We start from the raw sequence: 14,552 nt of genomic DNA, 5'->3' as shown, positions 1-14,552 counted from the left end.
TGGCAGACGACGTTGATGGCATTTCATCGTCCCGGCCATGACTAGTGGCAGCAGCTTCAGCACGAGGTGGAAGTGGATCTTGATCTTTCCCTATTTTACCCTCCACATTTTTGTTCTCCATTTTTTAATGTGTGGAATTATATGCCAGTATCAATAGCAATGGCCTACTACTATATATACTGCGCACAACTGAAATGCACCACAGGTATGGATGGATAGTATACTTGACGACACCGAGGTAGGTACAGCAGTGGCCTTCCGTACCGTACTGCTATATATACTAGTGGTCACTGTCAGCAAACTGCAAAACTAAAATGCACCACAGGTATAGAATCTAGATGGATAGTATACTTGACAACACAGAGGTAGGTAGAGCAGTGGCCTTCCGTACCGTACTGCTATATATACTGGTGGTCACTGTCAGCAAACTGCAAAACTAAAATGCACCACAGGTATAGAATTTAGATGGATAGTATACTTGATGACACAGAGGTAGGTAGAGCAGTGGCCTTCCGTACCGTACTGCTATATATACTGGTGGTCACTGGTCAGCAAAACTCTGCACTGTACTCCTCCTATATAATATACTGGTGGTCCCCAGTCCCCACAATAAAGCAGTGTGAGCACAGATATATGCAGCACACTGAGCACAGATATGGAGTGTTTTTCAGGCAGACAACGTAAACTGGTGGTCACTGGTCAGCAAAACTCTGCACTGTACTCCTCCTATATAATACTGCTGCTCCCCAGTCCCCACAATTAAGCAGTGTGAGCACAGATATATGCAGCACACTGAGCACAGATATGGAGTGTTTTTCAGGCAGACAACGGATACTGGTGGTCACTGGTCAGCAAAACTCTGCACTATACTCCTCCTATATAATACTGCTGCTCCCCAGTCCCCACAATTAAGCAGTGTGAGCACAGATATATGCAGCACACTGAGCACAGATATGGAGTGTTTTTCAGGCAGACAACGTATACTGGTGGTCACTGGTCAGCAAAACTCTGCACTGTACTCCTCCTATATAATACAGCTGCTCCCCAGTCCCCACAATTAAGCAGTGTGAGCACAGATATATGCAGCACACTGAGCACAGATATGGAGTGTTTTTCAGGCAGACAACGTAAACTGGTGGTCACTGGTCAGCAAAACTCTGCACTGTACTCCTCCTATATAATACTGCTGCTCCCCAGTCCCCACAATTAAGCAGTGTGAGCACAGATATATGCAGCACACTGAGCACAGATATGGAGTGTTTTTCAGGCAGACAACGTATACTGGTGGTCACTGGTCAGCAAAACTCTGCACTGTACTCCTCCTATATAATACAGCTGCTCCCCAGTCCCCACAATTAAGCAGTGTGAGCACAGATATATGCAGCACACTGAGCACAGATATGGAGTGTTTTTCAGGCAGACAACGTAAACTGGTGGTCACTGGTCAGCAAAACTCTGCACTGTACTCCTCCTATATAATACTGCTGCTCCCCAGTCCCCACAATTAAGCAGTGTGAGCACAGATATATGCAGCACACTGAGCACAGATATGGAGTGTTTTTCAGGCAGACAACGTATACTGGTGGTCACTGGTCAGCAAAACTCTGCACTGTACTCCTCCTATATAATACTGCTGCTCCCCAGTCCCCACAATTTAGCAGTGTGAGCACAGATATATGCAGCACACTGAGCACAGATATGGAGTGTTTTTCAGGCAGACAACGTATACTGGTGGTCACTGGTCAGCAAAACTCTGCACTGTACTCCTCCTATATAATACAGCTGCTCCCCAGTCCCCACAATTAAGCAATAAGCGGCACAAATATTATTAATAAATGGAGAGGACGCCAGCCATGTCCTCTCCCTAACATTTCCAATGCACGAGTGAAAATGGCGGCGACGCGCGGCTGCTTATATAGAATCCGAATCTCGCGAGAATCCGACAGCGGGATGATGACGTTCGGGCGCGCTCGGATTAACCGAGCCATACAGGAGAATCCGAGTATGCCTTGGACCCGTGTAAAATGGGTGAAGTTCAGGGGGGTTCGGTTTCCGAGGAACCGAACCCGCTCATCACTAGTATGGATAGTGTCGGGACCCAGCAGCAGGTACTCCCTTGTGGTCGAGAGGAGGGAGGGAGTGTTAAGGGTGACCTCTGTGCTCTGATGTAATATTATCAAGGAGTTAACCTCAGTGCTCAAAGTGGTCCTAGAGAGGTGGTGGAACTCAGCCCCATCCCCCTGGCGCCCATGCAACAAAAGTATTGCGCGCGCCATAGGCGCGCTCCCCAAAAAAGGGGCGTTGTCTCAAACTGAAAGGGACATGGTCACACAATAGTAATAATGCCCACAGTAGTAGCACCTCTAATAGACATAATGCCCACAGTAGTAGCACCCTGTAATACACACTGCCCACAGCAGTAGCGCCCCTTTTACAATGGCCACAGTAGTAGTGCTCCTTATGCAATGTCCACTGTACTGGTAGTGCCCCTTATATAGAGCCCATAGTAATGGTGCCCCTTATGCAATGCCCCCAGTAGTAGTGCCCCTTATGTCCCCAGTAGTGATGCCCCTTATGAAGTGCCCCCTTTACAATGCCCTCATTAGTAGTGCCCCCATTAGTAATGCCCTTAATGGTAATGACCCTGTGTAGCAGTGCCCCCAGTAGTAATGTTGCCTGTAGTAATGCCCGAATCGTTTAGCCCCCAGTAGTTATGCCCCCAGTAGGTATGCCCCCAGTAGTAATGCCCCTGCAGTTATGACCCCAGTAGCTTACCCCCACTTTAGTTTAGCCTCCCAGTGGTAATGCCCCCAGTAGTTTAGCCCCTGTAGTTTAGTCCTCATGTAGTTTTCCCCATGTAGTTTAGCCCCCAGCGGTAATGCCCCCAGTAGTTTAGCCCCTGTAGTTTAGTCCTCATGTAGTTTTCCCCATGTAGTTTAGCCCCCAGCGGTAATGCCCCCTGTAGTTTAGCCCCTGCAGTTATGCCCCCAGTAGTTTAGCCCCCCAGTAGTAATGCCCCCAGAAGTTTAGCCCCTGCAGTTATGCTCCCTGTAGTTTAGCCCCCCCAGTAGTAATGCCCCCAGTGGTTTAGCCCCATGTAGTTTGCCCCAAGTAGGAATGCTCCCAGTAGTTTAGCCCTTGTAGTTATACCCCCTGTAGCTTGCCCCCTTGTAGTTTAGCCCCCCTGTAGTTATGCCCCCAGTAGTAATGTGCCCCTGTAGTTATGTCCTTAGTAGAAATGCACCCCTGTAGTTTGCCCCCTTGTAGTTTGCCCCCAGTAGTTAGCCCTATGTAGCTTGCCCCCAGTAGTTAGCCTCCTGTAGCTTGCCCCAAGTAGTAATGCCCCCTTGTAGTTTAATCCCGCTCTAATAATGCCCCTGTAGTTTGCCCCCAGTAGTAATGCCCCTGTAGTTATGCCCCCAGTAGTAATGCACCCCTGTAGTTAGCCCCATGTAGCTTGCCCCAAGTAGTAATGCCCCCAGTAGTAATGCCCTCTGTAGTTTGCCCCCTTGTAGTTTAGCCCCCAGTAGTAATGCCCCTTGTAGTTTAGCCCCCCTGTAGTAATGCCCCCTGTAGTTTAGTCCCCAAATAGTAATGACCCCAGTAGTTTAACCCCTGTAGTTATGCCCTCAGTAGTGTGCCCCAAGTAGTAATGACCCAGCAGTAATGCGCCCCTGTAATTTGCCCATAGTAGTTTACCCCTTGTAGTTTGCCCCCTGTAGCTTGTCCCCAGCAGACGTGCCTTAAAAAAACCCAAAAAGTACCATACTTACCAAGCCCCGCTCCCGCGTCTGACCACTGTGATCCTCCCGGCGTCCGGCTCCCTGCACTATGAGAGGGACGTCATGACGTCTCTCTCATAGGGCACAGTAGAGCCGGGAGCCGGAAGCAGGAGCTCAGTACTGAGCTCCTGCCGCCGGGCTTCCACTGTGCGGGGAGAGCCAGGCGCCGCTGATAACAGTTGGGGCCAGGCATCTCCCTGTGGCGCCAGCATACATCGGGTTAGGTGTTCCGTCTTCAGTTCCGCCCCGTTCCGGCTCACTTTAATCCCTGGTTAAGCCAATGGCAGCAGTACTTCAGTGCTTCAATTGGCAGGGTTGCTGCATTTGTGCCTAGGTTACCAGGAGGCCCTGACATGTGATTTCAATCCCATTTGTCAGATTAAAAAACCCAAAAGAGTATTAATAAACATAGAATACAGTATTTATTTATTTATTAATCTATCTATCTATCTATCTATCTATCAATATACAGTCATACAAGAATGTCTCACGGCGCTAGTACTAAATTTTAAATGTTATATTTATTCTAAAACAAACCTTAATAGTTAATAGGAATACAGATATTAATCACTCTATGAGGAAGCTCCAGTGACGAGCGAAACTAGTCAGAGGAAAGAAGGGACATGTGATGACAATATCATTCATTGCGGTTATCACCTAAGAATCACTGCACCACGCCGGACGCCAGCGAAATTACATCAGCGGCTTCATTTGGGACAGCAGCGGCATTTCATACGTTGGGGGCCGGAGACGTCCGGAGCTCCCTAGCCGCACCTGACCGGCAGTGCATTGTATCTCCAGCTGGATCCGTCTATGTGTAAGACGAAGGGTGAGAGTTTTTACCATTTAGCCAGCCTGATTAGGCAATCAGGAACTGTTACTATTATGTATGCAAAAGGAATTGCTTGAGACTTTGTAACAACGAGTGTCCAGTGTAATAACACAAGGAGCCGATTTGAGACTTTGTAACAACAAGCGGTGATTACTACATCTGATTATTCCGTCTCTCTACAAGCAGTTAGTAGACAATCTGAGAATACTGATTTGCACATCAATTAATAAGTATATCCCCTATTGCACATATTGTGGTTATTATATATGCATGAGAGCTGATCCATATTTTATTTTAGGTGCATATAGAAAGCCGGCTTTTGAAAATAAGAATTAGTTAGAGTTGTTAAATTTATATATGCATATGATAGCTTTTTTATTAGATTAAGAATTTTATGTGGTTCCATCTACTAATTAGAGATTTACGTGATTAATCTAATCCGGAATAAAAAGGTGTTTTTATGTATACATGTGAATTCACTTTATTTGGAGTCTGGAAGGTTCTCAAATAGCGCAGTGTTCTTTTCTTATATTATCAATCTACAGTATCTAATCTATATATCTATCTGTCAATCTATCTATCTATCTGCTACAGGTGCTGCTCGGGTAATGCAAGAACCATGGATTAATATTTACTTACATTAAGACGCCTCAAATTTACCAAATTTTTAAAACTCATCTATATTTACATATTTACAACCATGGAAATCAGAAACTCCCGTCCGAAGAACAGATAGGACAGCTAGTATATATATATATATATATATATATATTAGAGATGAGCGGGTTCGGTTCATCGGGATCCGAACCCCCCGAACTTCACCCATTTTACACGGTTCCGAGGCAGCCTCGGATCTTCCCGCCTTGCTCGGTTAACCAGAACGCGCCCAAACATCATCATCCCGCTGTTGGATTCTCGCGAGATTCGTATTCTATATAAGGAGCCGTGTGTCGCCGCCATTTTCACTCATGCATTGGAGATTGAACGGAGAGGACGTGGCAGCGTTCTCTCCCTGAAAAGCTCCGTAATCTGTGCTCAGTGTGCTGCAAGTATCTGTGCTCAGTGTGCTGCAAATAATCTGTGCTTAGTGTGCTGAAAATATCTAAGTTCTCTGCCTGAAAACGCTCCATATCTGTGCTCAGTGTGCTGCAAATATCTGATCAGTGTGCTGCATTGTGTGGACTGGGTACCACCAGTATATAATAATTATAGTAGTACAGTACAGTAGGCCATTGCTGTTTCTTGCAGCTCTGTGTCACTGCAAGTATCCATTCCATATCTGTGCAGCATTTTTGTAAGCAGTATATATAGTATTATAGTGCAGCATTTTGGTGACCCAACAGTATATAGTTGTGTACAGTAGGCCATTGCTGTATCTTGCAGCTCTGTGTCACTGCACATATCCATTCCATATCTGTGCAGCATTTTTGTGAGCAGTATATATAGTATTACAGTGCAGCATTTTGGTGACCCGACAGTATATAGTTGTGTACAGTAGGCCATTGCTGTATCTTGCTGCTCTGTGTCACTGCACGTATCCATTCCATATCTGTGCGGCATTTTTGTGAGCAGTATATATAGTATTACAGTGCAGCATTTTGGTGACCCAACAGTATATAGTTGTGTACAGTACGCCATTGCTGTATCTTGCAGCTCTGTGTCACTGCACGTATCCATTCCATATCTGTGTGGCATTTATGTGAGCAGTATATATAGTATTACAGTGCAGCATTTTGGTGACCAACAGTATACATATATAGTACAGTACAGTAGGCCATTGCCATTGATATATTACTGGCATATAGTTCCACACATTAAAAAATGGAGAACAAAAATGTGGAGGGTAAAATAGATAAAGATCAAGATCCACTTCCACCTCGTGCTGAAGCTGCTGCCACTAGTCATGGCCGAGACTATGAAATGTCATCAACGTCGTCTGCCAAGGCCGATGCCCAATGTCATAGTAGAGAGCATGTAAAATACAAAAAACAAAAGTTCAGTAAAATGACCCAAAAATCTAAATTAAAAGCGTCTGAGGAGAAGCGTAAACTTGCCAATATGCCATTTACGACACGGAGTGGCAAGGAACGGCTGAGGTCCTGGACTATGTTCATTGCTAGTGGTTCAGCTTCACATGAGGATGGAAGCACTCATCCTACCGCTAGAAAAATTAAAAGACTTAAGCTGGCAAAAGCACAGCAAAGAACTGTGCGTTCTTCTAAATCACAAATCCCCAAGGAGAGTCCAATTGTGTCGGTTGCGATGCCTGACCTTCCCAACACAGGACGGGAAGAGGTGGCGCCTTACACCATTTGCACGCCCCCTGCAAGTGCTGGAAGGAGCACCCGCAGTCCAGTTCCTGATAGTCAAATTGAAGATGTCACTGTTGAAGTACACCAGGATGAGGATATGGGTGTTGCTGGCACTGAGGAGGAAATTGACAAGGAGGATTCTGATGGTGAGGTGGTTTGTTTAAGTCAGGCACCCGGGGAGACACCTGTTGTCCGTGGGACGAATATGGCCATTGACATGCCTGGTCAAATTACAAAAAAAAAAATCACCTCTTCGGTGTGGAATTATTTTAACAGAAATGCGGACAACAGGTGTCAATCCGTGTGTTGCCTTTGTCAAGCTGAAATAAGTAGGGGTAAGGATGTTAACCACCTAGGAACCTCCTACCTTATACGTCACCTGGAACGCATTCATCAGAAGTCATTGACAAGTTCAAAAACTTTGGGTGACAGCGGAAGCAGTCCACTGACAACTAAATCCCTTCCTCTTGTAACCAAGCTCCTGCAAACCACACCACAAACTCCCTCAGTGTCAATTTCCTCATTAGACAGGAAAACCAATAGTCCTGCAGGCCATGTCCCTGGCAAGTCTGACGAGTCCTCTCCTGCCTGGGATTCCTCCGATGCATCCTTGAGTGTAATGCCTACTGCTACTGGCGCTGCTGTTGTTGCTGCTGGGAGTCGATCGTCATCCCAGAGGGGAAGTCGGAAGACCACTTGTACTACTTCCAGTAAGCAATTGACTGTCCAACAGTCCTTTGCAAGGAAGATGAAATATCACAGCAGTCATCCTGCTGCAAAGATAACTCAGGTCTTGACAGCTGCGTTGGTGTTAGACGTGTGTCCGGTATCCACTGTTAATTCACAGGGAACTAGAGAATTGTTTGAGGTACTGTGGCAGGCGATACCGAGAATGTACACAGACGTCAGAAAAAGAGTCACCAGTATCCTAAAAAATGCAGTTGTACCCAATGTCCATTTAACCACGGACATGTGGACAAGTGGAGCAGGGCAGACTCAGGACTATATGACTGTGACAGCCCACTGGGTAGATGTATTGCCTCCCGCAGCAAGAACAGCAGCGGCGGCACCAGTAGCAGCATCTCGCAAATGCCAAATCGTTCCTAGGCAGGCTACGCTTTGTATCACCGCTTTTCATAAGAGGCACACAGCTGACAACCTCTTACGGAAACGGAGGAACATCATTGCAGAATGGCTTACCCCAATTGGACTCTCCTGGGGATTTGTGACATCGGACAACGCCACCAATATTGTGCGTGCATTACATTTGGGCAATTTCCAGCACGTCCCATGTTTTGCACATACATTGAATTTGGTGGTGCAGAATTTTTAAAAAAACGACGGGCATGCAAGAGATGCTGTCGGTGACCCGAAGAATTGCGGGCCACTTTCGGCATTCAGCCACCACATGCCGAAGACTGGAGCACCAGCAAACACTCCTGAACCTGCCCCGCCATCATCTGAAGCAAGAGGTGGTAACAAGGTGGAATTCAATCCTTTATATGCTTCAGAGGATGGAGGAGCAACAAAAGGCCATTCAAGCCTATAAATCTACCTATGATATAGGTAAAGGAGGGGGAATGCACCTGATGCAAGCGCAGTGGAGAATGATTTCAACATTGTGCAAGGTTCTGCAACCCTTTGAACTTTCCACACGTGAAGTCAGTTCAGACACTGCCAGCCTGAGTCAGGTCATTCCCCTCATCAGGCTTTTGCAGAAGAAGCTGGAGAGACTGAAGGAGGAGCTAAAACGGAGCGATTCCGCTAGGCATGTGGGACTTGTGGATGGAGCCCTTAATTCGCTTAACCAAGATTCACGGGTGGTCAATCTGTTGAAATCAGAGCACTACATTTTGGCCACCGTGCTCGATCCTAGGTTTAAAGCCTACGTTGTATCTCTCTTTCCGGCAGACACAAGTCTGCAGAGGTGCAAAGACCTGCTGGTGAAACACTTGTCAAGTCAAGCGGAACGTGACCCGTCAACAGCTCCTCCTTCACATTCTCCCACAACTGGGGCTGCCAGGAAAAGGCTAAGAATTCCGAGCCCACCCGCTGGCGGTGATGCAGGGCAGTCTGGAGCGAGTGCTGACATCTGGTCCGGACTGAAGGACCTGCCAATGATTACTGACATGTCGTCTACTGTCACTGCATATGATTCTGTCACCATTGAAAGAATGGTGGAGGATTATATGAGTGACAGCATCCAAGTAGGCACGTCAGACAGTCCGTACGTATACTGGCAGGAAAAAGAGGCAATTTGGAGGCCCTTGCACAAACTGGCTTTAGTTTACCTAAGTTGCCCCCCCCCTCCAGTGTGTACTCCGAAAGAGTGTTTAGTGCAGCCGGTCACCTTGTCAGCAATGTGTGTACGAGGTTACTTCCACAAAAGGTGGAGAAGATGATGTTCATCAAAATGCAGGCAGCATGGAGCTGGCAGCATGGAGCAAAGTGGTGACGGATAGATATAAGTTGATTTCCACAGAGAAATTGTAGGTTCCTTGACGCGTTTCTCCGCTATAGGTAGAGTAGCGGTTTCATCAGAAGGTATACTCAATGTCCACTTTGGAAGATATTTATACAGTGGCCAACCAATCAAAAGGCATTGTCCATTAAATAACAGGTGTAGAATAAACAGGTAATTACTTTGGTGCCTTATCCAGGATTTTGAAACACAATCAGTGTAAATAAAATTTACATTGATTGTGTTTCAAAATCCTGGATAAGGCACCAAACTACTCTACCTATAGTGGAGAAACGCATCAAGGAACCTACAATTTCTCTGCGGAAATCAACTTATATCTATCCGTCACCACTTTGCTCCGTGCTGCCTGCATCCAGCTCTCTCCCCCAGTCTGCAAATCAGGCTCCACATCACTGCCGGAGACGTCCGGCTGTGCGGCCACGGTTCATCAGTGCACACTGGTAAGCCTGCAGGGGAGACGAGGACACCGCTGAACAGCAATAGATGGAAGTTTGGAAACAGCGGTGAGCTTAAATTTAAGTGGCATTGGATTGCTACAGTACATCTTTTAACAGTTAAAAGCTACTTGCTGGTGACATTAACGATACACTAGGATTCTGGACTTGCTCAGTAATTATTGGCTAAATAGCCTAATCTGGACCCTTTAACACCAGCAACTGAGTTGTTTATTTCCACGAGAGATGTCCATTTGATATGGTTTTTAATTTTTTAATTGATATATCTTATTATTATTAAATTGTGCATTGTCATTCTATTTTTTATTGTCTAAATAAATTAGATAATTATGAATATTTAGCGCTCCCTGTGTACACATGTATGTATAGTAACATAGTAACATAGTATCTGAGGTTGAAAAAAGACAATTGTCCCTCGAGTTCAACCTATTTGTGGTATCCTATGCATGATGATTTGACTAAAATTTCTGACTGATGCTGCTGTCAGCCATTGCATTTTATCCCTATTTATAGTAACTATAATGCATGACTATGCACCATACCCCTGGATATCCTTATCCAATAGGAATTTATCTAACCCATTCTTAAAGGTGTTGACAGATTCCGCCATTACAACTCCCTCGGGCATGGAATTCCAAACACGTATTGTCCTTACCGTGAAAAAGCCTTTACGCCGTATTGTGCGGAATCCCCTCTCCTCTAACCTGAGCGAGTGTCCACGAGTCCTCTGTGCTGATCTAACCAAATACATTATTGTGTATTCTCTGTAGAGCCAGTTTGTGCAAGGAGAGATTGATTGCTTCTTTTTTGGTGGGGGCCCAACCAAACCAGTCATTTCAGCCACAGTCGTGTGGCAGACCCTGTCACTGAAATGATGGGTTTGTTAAAGTGTGCATGTCCTGTTTATACAACATAAGGGTGGGTGGGAGGGCCCAAGGACAATTCCATCTTGCACCTCTTTTTTCTTCAATTTATTTTTGCATCATGTGATGTTTGGGGACAATTTTTTTAAGTGCCATCCTGTCTGACACGGCAGTGCCACTCCTAGATGGGCCAGGTGTTTGTGCCGGCCACTTGGGTCGCTTAGCTTAGTCATCCAGCGACCTCTGTGCAAATTTTAGGACTAAAAATAATATTGTGAGGTGTTAAGAATAGACTGAAAATGAGTGGAAATTATGGTTATTGAGGTTAATAATACTATGGGATCAAAATGACCCCCAAATTCTATGATTTAAGCTGTTTTTGAGGGTTTTTTGAAAAAAAACACCCGAATCCAAAACACACCCGAATCCAACAAAAAGTGTTCAGGGAGGTTTTGCCAAAACGCGTCCGAATCCAAAACACAGCCGCGGAACCGAATCCAAAACCAAAACACAAAACCTGAAAAATGTCCGGTGCACATCTATATATATATATATTGGAAAAAGCGGATAAGATCCAAGCGACCTTAGGTGGTACAAAATCTAAGTGACTATGCAAAAGATTTCTCAAAGCAGAGGGATTTATTATAAAGAACGTTTAGGACAATTGTACATATAAAAAAAGGATTTGAACATAAAAATACACCGTATAAGAATGTTTTTAAAAAATGTTTTCAAATTGTTTAAGAAACATTCTAAAAGGCATGTAAAAGACAAGGTATAGTGGTGCTAAAAATATTTTTTTACTAAAAATGAGGAATAAAAAGAGGCTAAAATTATACAGAAAAATTCATATATATAAATTATTCGGTATAGCAAAAAAGCAGCTTATCTGAGGATATCAATAGTAGCAGGAATCACCCAACGCGTTTCGTCTGGTCTGACTTCATCAAGGGGTAGTGAGCACACTGGGACATATCATCTATATATACCCCTCTGGGTAGGAGGTGTTTGGTTACATCACTTCCTGTAGTTAATTGGTATTGTGATATAAAATTGCAAAAAACATATAATAAATGAAACTGGTGGAAAGGGAGGTTTTATATGAAGCCAATCGCTATATTTTCGCTTGTAAACTGTGCAGGGATGTTTTATAAATCATGAAAAACGTTCAGAAAGGTTCTGTTCCGGTTTATGACGCAATTCGCGGCATTTCCGCCCCACTTCCGGTGTCCGGGAAGTTCTTCTGAGCATGCGCCGGCTGGTATACATGAAGGTGCGGCGGCCATTTTACTGTAGTCTATGTGGTTAGACAGTCCCATAGAGTGGAAGCAGCTGGCGGCGGCCATGTTTTCGTAGATATAGTTCATTCAAGTGAATAGGTAATAGATATTTCTTTTGTCTCCAAAATCAGAAAGCCACATATAAATAAAGATAAAAACGGAATTAGTGCTTATAAACATTTGGAATGCATCTAAAATACATAGTCTGAGTACAGATTACTCATATTGCTGTGGACTTAGGTGCTAAGGTTAAAATACAGTTATATCAAGATCTTTGTTTAATATGCATTTAAAGCATATCATGTCCCTATGGGGATGATACCATGTCAGATAGTGTGTCACAAATTGGTAACAAGAAAGGTTCTGATTTAGGTACATATGTTGACTATGGGATAAGTACACTAACAAAATTGCTATGGCAAGCAACATCATCTTTTAAATGATTGGAGAAACCGTCATAGAAGTATTTTTATTAGTATGGATATAGAGAGCGCGCCGTTGATCCAGTCATTATTACAGCACCCGGTCTTCTTGGGAAGTTTCCTTACCCAGTATTGGCCGGGCCGACACTGCTTGGCTTCCAAGATCGGACGAATTTGGGCATATTCAGTGTGGTATGACTGTAATTTTAGTATCTGGGCATTCACAATTAGGAATTTAACTGAGGTTCTGGTGCCTCTATATATCTATCCGGGGGGAGAAAGGTATGGTGGATGGTAACTAGAGGGAGATGAATGGAATAGCAGGCTTACGTTCATAAAAAAGGGGCTATTTCGTAGCCTTCATTCAGTCCGTCTGGATGGAGTGATTTCATTTCATGTATCCAGAACATCTCTCTTCTTGATAGTAGATTGGAGAGGTCCCCTCCTCTTTCTCAGAGTGTCACTAGTTCCATGCCCTTGAATGAAAGTTCTTCCGGGTTGGAGCCGTGGTGTTGTAAAAAATGTCTGGATACGGCATGCGTTTGGACTCTGTTCTTAATATTCCTTACGTGCTCCTGTATACGGATTTTTAGTGGTCTCTTTGTTTTGCCGATGTACTTCATCTTACAGGGACACTCCAGGAGGTAGATAACCGAGGATGTATTGCAGTTAATAAAGTGCTTAATCTTATACTCCTTAGTTTCACCAGTGTTCTTAAATGTCTTTCTGTTTGGATTTACGTATTTGCAGATGTTGCAATGACCACATTTGAAGCAGCCCACACATTTGTGTAGTACACCTGTGGGAGATCCATGGTTTCTCAACATACTTGGCACAAGGAGGTCTTTTAGATTCTGTGATTTCCTGAATACCACCTGTGGTTCCGTTGGTAAGTAGTCTTTAAGAATGGGATTCATTAGCAATATATTCCAATGTGATTTGAGTGTTTGTTTAATCAGGTTGTCATGTCTACTGTAACCGGTAATGAATCTAACGGTATCTTGGGTGTTTTCCTTTGACTTATATTTCAGAAGATCTTTTCTCTCCAAGGTTCTCACTTTGGTGTTGTCTGCTGTTAAGATATGATCAGGGTACTTTTTTTCCTTAAATCTCTCTGTGTAAATTGACAATTGGGCATCACGATCCTCCTCTTTCTTGCAGTTCCTTGCAAATCCTAGTGAACTGTGAGAGGGGAATGTTATTCTTCCATTGTTGAAGATGATTACTCTGATAGTGAACATAGCTGTTTGTGTCCACGTTTTTAATAAAAAAAATTGTGAAAATCTCATTGCCTTGATGACTCAGTATCTGATCCAGGAACTCTATTTGTTCCGTACTGTTGTTGGAGGTAAACTTCAGGTTCATGGAATTGTCGGAAATATAGATAAAAAATTATTTAAAAGAAAATTCATCGCCATCCCATATGATTAAAATATCATCTATATATACCTCTTATAAAATATGATATTTGGATTAAAAGGATGGTTAGTAAAAATGTACTCGTTTTCCCAATATCCCATAAAAAGATTGGCGAAACTTGGCGCAAAAATAGTGCCCATTGCTGTCCCACAGGTCTGGAGGTAAAATTGATCCAAAAATTTAAAATAATTGTGCTTCAAGATAAAATTCATAATTTCGCAAATGAAGGTCTGGTGATTGTCCGTGATGAGATGGTCCTTATCCATGAAGAACTTACATGCCTGAATTCCCTTCTCATGTTCGATGCACGTATAGAGAGACTGCACATCTATCGTGACCCATCTATAAGTGTCTTTCCATCCTTGCGATTCCACGGAGTTGAGAACTGAAGTGGTGTCCTTAAGATACGCTGGTAAATCCATAACGTATTTTCTAAGGAAAATATCCACGTATTCTGATAGATGCGAGGTTAGGGAATCAATTCCTGCCACAATGGGCCTCCCCGGTGGGTTAGTCATCGATTTATGGATTTTAGGGAGGAAGTAAAAAATGGGGGTAACAGGGTTGGTGTTAAGGAGGTATTGGTATTCTTCCTTAGATAATGTTTCATTTCTAAGGCCTTTAAGGAGGATAACTCTAAGTTCCTCCACAAAGGGTTCCTTCGGATCCGCTGTTAATGGTTTGTACGAGGATCTATCTCCCAAA

This window comes from Pseudophryne corroboree, chromosome 2 (assembly GCF_028390025.1).
Source record: "Pseudophryne corroboree isolate aPseCor3 chromosome 2, aPseCor3.hap2, whole genome shotgun sequence".
Lineage (NCBI taxonomy): Eukaryota > Metazoa > Chordata > Amphibia > Anura > Myobatrachidae > Pseudophryne > Pseudophryne corroboree.
The sequence above is the reverse complement of the archived record's forward strand: the minus strand, read 5'-3'. Positions refer to the sequence as shown.